The 8261-nt window shown below is 44.2% G+C and overlaps 1 non-coding gene across 1 annotated transcript; it reads left to right on the top strand.

Annotated features, from left to right (window-relative positions):
* Nucleotides 1-4680: 4680 nt before the first annotated feature.
* Nucleotides 4681-4754, top strand: Trnai-uau (transfer RNA isoleucine (anticodon UAU)). Its single transcript has one exon. It is a non-coding gene; the product is annotated as a tRNA-Ile (tRNA).
* The last annotated feature ends 3507 nt before the right edge of the window (nucleotides 4755-8261 follow it).

An 8261-nucleotide genomic window follows, 5' to 3' on the forward strand; every position in this document is an offset into this window, starting at 1 on the left:
GGAGGACGTCGTGGAAGACATCTGGCGACGTCGACGCACAGATTTTGTGGGACGAACACAGTCACTGTTAGAGAAAGTGGCACTGGACGGGGTGGAAGTAACGACATGAATGTCCATGGGCGAAGGTCCACGAGCCTGAGTGTCCTTGGGTCGATTCCGGCGCGAAGCAAAGGGCCTGGAATGATTAAGAGTGTCTGATCGGAGCTTTTTCTGGCAAACACTTTGAACATTTCCTTTCCTATTGCAGAAAAAGCAAATAGCTTGGCGTGACGGGCAATGTTCACGCGAATGTCTAGTAGCACACAGCGGGCATGATTTCACTGCATTTGTGTGCTGGCGCGGCACACCTGGCTTAGAGCGCGGCGGCAGCTGAGTCGAATTGCGCGAGGCCCGGTGACCGGGCCGCGCAGCGCGTCCAGCGGGCCGGTTAATGTTACACACGGCTGGCGAAGTTTCAAAAGATTCCTGAGCACAGTCAAGTGTGTCTTGTCTATCCAATATGTCTATCACTTGTTGAAGGGAGGGATTAACTAGTTTCAAAATTTGCGAACATCAGAAACGTTCAGTGCAATTGCATCACGCACCATTGTATCTGAATAAGAAAGGCCACAGTCACAGTCAAAGGCACAGTCCCTAGTAAGTCCTTGCAATGTTGCTACCCACTCCCTATTAGTTTGACCTGCCGTACGTTTTGTACGAAAAAACGTATACCGTTTTGCAACCACATTAACTGTTTCTTTGAAATAGGCATCTAAAGCAGACAAAATTTCCTCGTAGGACAGAGTTGCTACGTCGCGTCGGGGAAACAATTTCACTATCACACGGTAGGTGGACACACCAACACAAGAAAGCAAAAACGGCTGCCGCTCATTACCTTGAATTCTGTAGGCGGCGAGATGAAAGGCGAACTGGCGGGACCATTCTGGCCACGATTCGTGCGCCGCGTTAAAACTGCGAAACGGCGGTGCAACTGCATGTTGTGGCTGCGGTAGCGATGAAGCGGCGGCTGCTGCATCGGTTTGAATGGCACGTTGACCCTGGACGAGCTGTCCAAGGGCATCCAATAACGCCTGCGTCTGCTGATTCTGCAAGCGATAAAATTCGGACAGTACATCTGGCGAAGCCATGACCCAAGTAAATGTAAGCAATCAGAAAGAACACTATCCGTTAATCCGCGTCGCCAAATGATGTGTCGACAGAAGTGCCGACACAGTGTTATTTTGAGGGGGCCGATAGGCACGCTATCTAACGCAGACGGGCGTGAATTCTGGAACAAGATACGTTATGACTGCTATCAAGAAAATAAGTAGCTTTGGAATATACTTAACTTTATTTACTCCTTGTGATACATCTCTCTTGGCTATACAAATGAGCCTCGTAAGATACATGCACTGTTACAATTGGCGCCTTGCTAGGTCGTAGCCATGGACTTAGCAGAAGGCTATTCTAACTGACTCTCGGCAAATGAGAGGAAGGCTTTGTCCGTATTGTCGCTAGCAATGTCGTCGTACAACTGGGCGAGTGCTCTATCGTATATCAAGACCTGCCTTGTGGTGGCGCTAGGTCTGCGATCACACAGTGGCGACACGCGGGTCCGACATGTACTAAATGGACCGCGGCCGATTTAAGCTACCACCTAGCAAGTGTGGTGTCTGGCGGTGACACCACAATCAGCATTGCGTGTGACGAAGTACTTAAAATCAGCAATGAATAAAAGATATAACCGTAACTAAACGTGTAAGGCGAAGGTATCAACTGCCTCAGAATTTGTGTGTAAATGGAATATACATATCAGTTTGTACATCGCAACCTTTGTGGTTTTTAATAACAGGAAAACTTTGAATCATTAGCTATTCTGCCTCAGAACAGCCGCACTCTGTTGAAAAACCCCCGAAACCACCGAAAAAAAAAAAAAACCGATGGCCTCTCGTCCATTAAGCACACGGTCATATATTCATAATAATTTACTGTTTGGCAGGCTTCGGTAAATCACACAAAACCCAATAAAGGATATAACGGGGGTGTTTCAGGTGGTATTGGCTACAACCACAAATAACAGTTTATATGCTTCCAGGGCACTGTGACCAGTGTGCCCTTCGGGAATGACATCCTACAAACTGCAGCCATACTCTTTCTGTACAACACCCCAGATGCCATTTTTCAGCAAGACAATGTACGACCACATGTTACTGCACGAACACACACCTTCTTGGTGTCACAGGATGTCAGATCACCAAACTTGTCGCCAATAGAAAGTGCGTGGTATATGATGAAACGACTGGTGCAGCTCTGTGACCCGATGCCAACCACCAAAGGTGTATGCAGCATACCACAGGACGTCAATCGCCCCTTATACACGTCGATGCCATCACGAGTGGAACAAGTTATCAGGGAGCATGGCGGACCCTGTTCCTAGTAGGCAACAGTACACACGCTGAACCAGGGGACTGGGCTCCTAATCATTTCTTCAGAACATACTAATGTACACGTCCAGTGAATATCGATGTCCTATCTTTAGTCGTTCAGGGGGATCTGTGTTTTCCTCTGAACACGAGTGTAAATAAAGTCACGTATTAGTTCTTTATGAGGCGCATGTCTGCACTCCTGGTGCACACTGAAATTCCCGCGTTTTAGGGAAGCCAAAACTAAATAGTAAAGTGGAGCAACGTACGGTAGCTGGTCTTCTGCATTTGAGGTGGAGCAACGCTGCCAGCGCCATCATTCCACCTCCATATGTCAAAGTAGTCAGGTGGTGTGTGCGCTTTTGTTGTGCTCAAACAAGTTTACATGATGGAGAACGAAGTGGCAGCCCATTTCTCCGTGAACAACCGGGAATTCCAGCGGACGTGGAGGCCACAGTGATCGGAGACCAGGGTACTACAATTGTGGCGATAGTGAAATAAGTGGAAATCAGTCACTGATCAGTTACTATCTTTTCTTAGCTCACCATGGAGCCTTTCGATACGACCGTAATTAGCTGGTGATAGGATGTTAGACACAGTGATGATGGGTGCGCATAGCGAGCGTGTTTTATAATCCGCCTTTGTTAATAAAACTGTTAAAACGTACTTCTCGTGTTCGCGTATTGCCGTACCTCAAGAACCCACCGCTTACAAATCTACATCTACATCTACATTCATACTCCGCAAGCCACCTGACGGTGTGTGGAGGAGGGTACCCTGAGTACCTCTATCGGTTCTCCCTTCTATTCCAGTCTCGTATTGTTCGTGGAAAGAAGGATTGTCAGTATGCCTCTGTGTGGGCTCTAATCTCTCTGATTTTATCCTCATGGTCTCTTCGCGAGATATACGTAGGAGGGAGCAATATACTGCTTGACTCTTCGGTGAAGGTATGTTCTTGAAACTTTAACAAAAGTCCGTACCGAGCTACTAAGCATCTCTCCTGCAGAGTCTTCCACTGGAGTTTATCTATCATCTCCATAACGCTTTCGCGATTACTAAATGATCCTGTAACGAAGCGCGCTGCTCTCCGTTGGATCTTCTCTATCTCTTCTATCAACCCTATCTGGTACGGATCCCACACTGCTGAGCAGTATTCAAGCAGTGGGCGAACAAGTGTACTGTAACCCACTTCCTTTGTTTTCGGATTGCATTTCCTTAGGATTCTTCCAATGAATCTCAGTCTGGCATCTGCTTTACCGACGATCAACTTTATATGATCATTCCATTTTAAATAACTCCTAATGCGCACTCCCAGATAATTTATGGAATTAACTGTTTCCAGTTGCTGACCTGCTATTTTGTAGCTAAATGATAAGGGAACTATCTTTCTATGTATTCGCAGCACATTACACTTGTCTACATTGAGATTCAATTGCCATTCCCTGCAAAATATTCGTGTAATCATCATTCGGGGCAACAACACAGACAAACCCCCTTATAGGTGTCAGAACGGGGATAATTAAGGAAAATCTACAGTCCTGAAGAGGCGAAGTACAACGTGAATATATATACTAAGATGGTATCTGTTCTTTCTAACATGTCCGAAAGAACAGATACCATCGGTGACCATGCAGCTCGTTAGAATGAAATTACAGTGAAATGAACTCCCTTAGCTGTTTACAGGCATTGACATACGTCAACGGGGAGAGATGAAAATGTGTGCCCCGACCGGGACTCGTACCCGTGATCTCCCGCTTTCATGGCAGACGCTCTATCCCCCCCCCCTTTTTTTTTTGATCTCATTTTGTTCGCTTCATCTGCTCGGGGCGGACGTCGTAAGACATCCGTTTAAGTTCGTTGTTAATCGATTAGCTCAGCTTTTTTATTACAGAGGGCTGCTAACCCTCTGACCGAACACGATGAGCTACCATGCTGGCATCCATCTGAGCCACCGAGAACACAGAGGATAGCGCGACTGTAGGGATTTATCTCTGGCACGCCTCCCGCGAAACCCACATTCTCAACGTATTGTCCCGCACTACATTCGTAGTGCCCTCGCCCATTATTACTCGCGGTGCATTGCCGATTCCCGTAAGAGTACGGGCACTGTTTGTGCATTCGCACAGAAGAAGATGGTGGTCAAGTGGCCGGTGAGCCTTAACTATATATATATATATATACTAAGACTACGAAGGTAGTGCAGGAAAATACGTTGAGAATGTGGGTTTCGCGGGAGGTGTGCCAGAGATAAATCCCTGCAGTCGCGCTGTCCTCTGTGTCCTCGGTGGCTCAGATGGACAGAGCGTCTGCCATATAAGCAGGAGATCCCGGGTTCGAGTCCCGGTCGGGGCACACATTTTCATCTGTCCCCGTTGCCGCATGTCAACGACTGTAAGCAGCTAAGGGTGTTCATTTCATTGTACAGCGTGAACTTCGAGCAGCAGCAGCGGCGTGAACATCTTCCGACTACGTGGGGAGAGCCAACGCTGGAATCCAAGTTGGTCTACTCCAGTTTGGCTAGAATACGAAAGGCAGTGATGGATTTTTATTTTACATTTGAGTGACTCATTGGCGTTAAATTAGACGAAATGTTGCAATCCAGTCAGGGTAACGTTGTCGATCTACAAACTATTATTAATGAACAGCTAGGAGAGATTCGGCAGTTAAAAGCAGAAAGGAACGAGCGTAACATTCCGACAGACTTGTCAAATGATAGTTCATGCAGTACAATTACAACTACAATAAAGAATTTTTCATTATTGACATTAGTTCCAGTGTTTCGCGGGAAACCCGAAGATGATGTAAAAGTGTTTTTTCTTAAACTTGAAGGTACCGCCCTGTTAGGATCGTGGACAGATTCCGATAAGTCAGTGGTTGCCAAATTAAGAATTCAGGGAGCAGCACAAGATTTCATTAGCGCGGAACCTACTTGCTTGAAGACAGAAGATTACAATGAGCTTAGAACGATTGTTGTTCAGAGATTTAAACGTAAAAACGCGATCAGAGTTTACAGACAGCAGCTTCACAGTTTGCGAATGCGTCGAGACGAATCTATCGAGCAGTTTGCCGATAGAATTCTAAACATCAACGCCCAAATCTACGATTTAGTAGAAGATGAAATTGAAAATCGAATTCAGTTGTTCGAAGCCGACCAGAGAGCCTTGGACACATTCATTGAAGGGTTTCACGGAGAGGAAGTAAGCAAATCTGTTAGATTGGCGCGATATAAAACGTTTCAGGAAGCAGTAGAATCAGCTGTTGGTTTCGTTGAAGCACTAAGACGACCGAATGAGATGCAGAAACAAGGGTGTAGAGTTTTCAACACAACAGTACAATGCTACAGATGCAATAAGCTGGGTCACAAGCATAAGGATTGTAAAGAGAATCGAATCTGCTATCATTGCGGGATGCAGGGCCATGTTTCGAGAGATTGTAGCAACAAGATCTTTAAACGAGTACGGGGACGTACGGGCCACCACTCCGTCCGCCCCTTGCCAGAGACAGTGATTCCTGTTAGTTCCAGCGAAAATCAGACCGAAAATGACTTCGTGATAGGTGCTGTATATCGAGGGAGAAACATCAAGCTACTTATTGACACAGGAGCACAGGCCTCATTAATGTGGTGTTGCATAGGTAAATGGGATAAATAGAAATCGCCGATATTAAAAGTGAGAGGGCTACGTAACTATGGAGAAGTTGACGTAGAATTAATTCTTGGCCAAGACCAAGATGGAGGTGAAAATAAAGATAAATACACAGCAAGGGTGCAAGTAGTTTCAAATAACGAAACGCGTTACGACGTGTACTTGGATTTGATTTCTTGTCCGCTAACGAGGCAGAGATATTTGTCACAGAGAGAAAGATCAGACTAGGCCGTAGTAACTACAGCCTAGGAAATCGTACTCAAAGGAGCAGCAATACTGACGTCGTGGGAATGGACCGCCCAAACGATGCATCAGTTAAAACCGTCCTAGTCGATGTTCAAACTGATCAGCCTGAGAAGATTCCCAAGGGAGCAGGAAAGACAATCCACGCTGAAGTTAAGTCACTCCGATGCAAGGAAGGAACTTTTTCATTAATTGAGCGATCCGAGAAAAGTCAGTTATTGGATACAATGCATTGTTTTGTTGCTAGAAGTGTAAGTGACGCTACAATGGTGAGCCAGAATGTCGCAAAAGTCCTGATTACAATAACGAATATGAGCCATGAGGATGTTGTTTTGCCACGAGGAACAAAAATTGATGAAGTGTCGAACGTAAGTAAAAATGACATAATACAGATTCCACATGAGCTAACAAATGCTGGAGTTATAAACACAGATTTTTGTAACAGTACCGCAAAATTGCAACGAGGAGACGAAGTTAATAATTGACTGAAGCGCAAGATTTGGGAAAAGACAGAACATTTGACAGCTGATGAACAGAAGATTTTAGCTCCTGTTTTGTTAGAGTATGCAGATTTATTCCGAGAACGTGCAAATTTAACTGTCACTCATTTAGTTCAGCACCGTATTCATACAGGGAATGCTGCCCCAGTCACACAGAAACCTTACTGAATACCATTTAGTCAAAGAGAGTTGGTAGAAGACATGGTTAAAGAACAATTAGAAGCCGTAATTATAAAACCAAGAGATCCTTTAGACCCACCGTGATGTTCACCTGTTGTAATTTTAAAGAAGAAATCAATTTCAGGAGAACCACAATTCCGTTTTTGTGTTTATTAACGATCTTTGAATGCTGTGACCACACCCGACATTTACCCCTTACCAAATTTAGTGGAAACCTTGGATTACTTGGACAGATGTTGAATTTTTTCAGTATGCGATTTAACAAGTGGTTATCACCAGTTAACAGTGGATCCAGATGATGAAGCAACAATTCATTTGTAACAGCAACAGGAGTACACAAGTATCTTCGTATGCCATTTGGACTTCGTAATGCTCCAGCTACATTTTAACGCCTGATGGATTCAGTTTTATGAGGGCTCACCCCAACACAAGCACTTGTTTACCTTGATGATGTAATAATTTTTGGTGAAAACATGAATCAGCATACTGAGAGACTACAAGCTCTTTTTGAGCGTATAAGAAGTGCAAACCTGTCTTTATCAATAGATAAATGTCATTTTGCACAAAGTAAGGTTAACTACCTTGGTCATGTTATAACCAGTGAAGGTGTTCGACCTGATCCAAAATTAATTGAAGATGTAAAGAATTTTCCTGATCCACAGAATTTGAAAGAACTACAATCATTCTTGGGATTATCTAATTTCTACAGACGATTCATAGCCAGTTATGCAAATATAGCACATCCAATGACACAGCTACGGAAGAAAGGAGCCACATTGAATTGGTCAACAGAATGCAAAAAGGCAATGGAAGAACTAAAAACTGTTCTAACCACAGCCCCAGTGTTAGCCTATCCGAATTTCAGTAAACTTTTTATTCTTTCAACTGATGAATCGAATTTTGCCATAGGTGCAATCTTGTCTCAAGAAGTTGATGGTCATGAACATCCAATCTCATTTGCTTCCAGACAATTAAACAAAGCAGAATGTAATTATACTACTGAGAAGGAGCTTTGTGCTTTGGTTTTTGGTATAACACATAACAGATGTTTCATAACAGGAAGAGAATTTACAGTTATTGCAGATCATACTTCACTTAAATGGTTATTGAGTTTAAAGGATCCAAGTTCCAGATTAACAAGATGGGCATTAAGACTGAGTGAGTACCAATTTAAGGTTATTCACCGACCTGGTAAAGAACATGTGAATGCTGATGCAATGAGTCGAAAAGTCAATGTTTGTGTTACCATAAGTCGAGAAGAAGAGATAAAGGCAGCTCAAGAAGAAGATCCA

This window comes from Schistocerca serialis, chromosome 4, assembly GCF_023864345.2.
Source record: "Schistocerca serialis cubense isolate TAMUIC-IGC-003099 chromosome 4, iqSchSeri2.2, whole genome shotgun sequence".
In the NCBI taxonomy this organism is placed as follows: Eukaryota; Metazoa; Arthropoda; class Insecta; order Orthoptera; family Acrididae; genus Schistocerca; species Schistocerca serialis.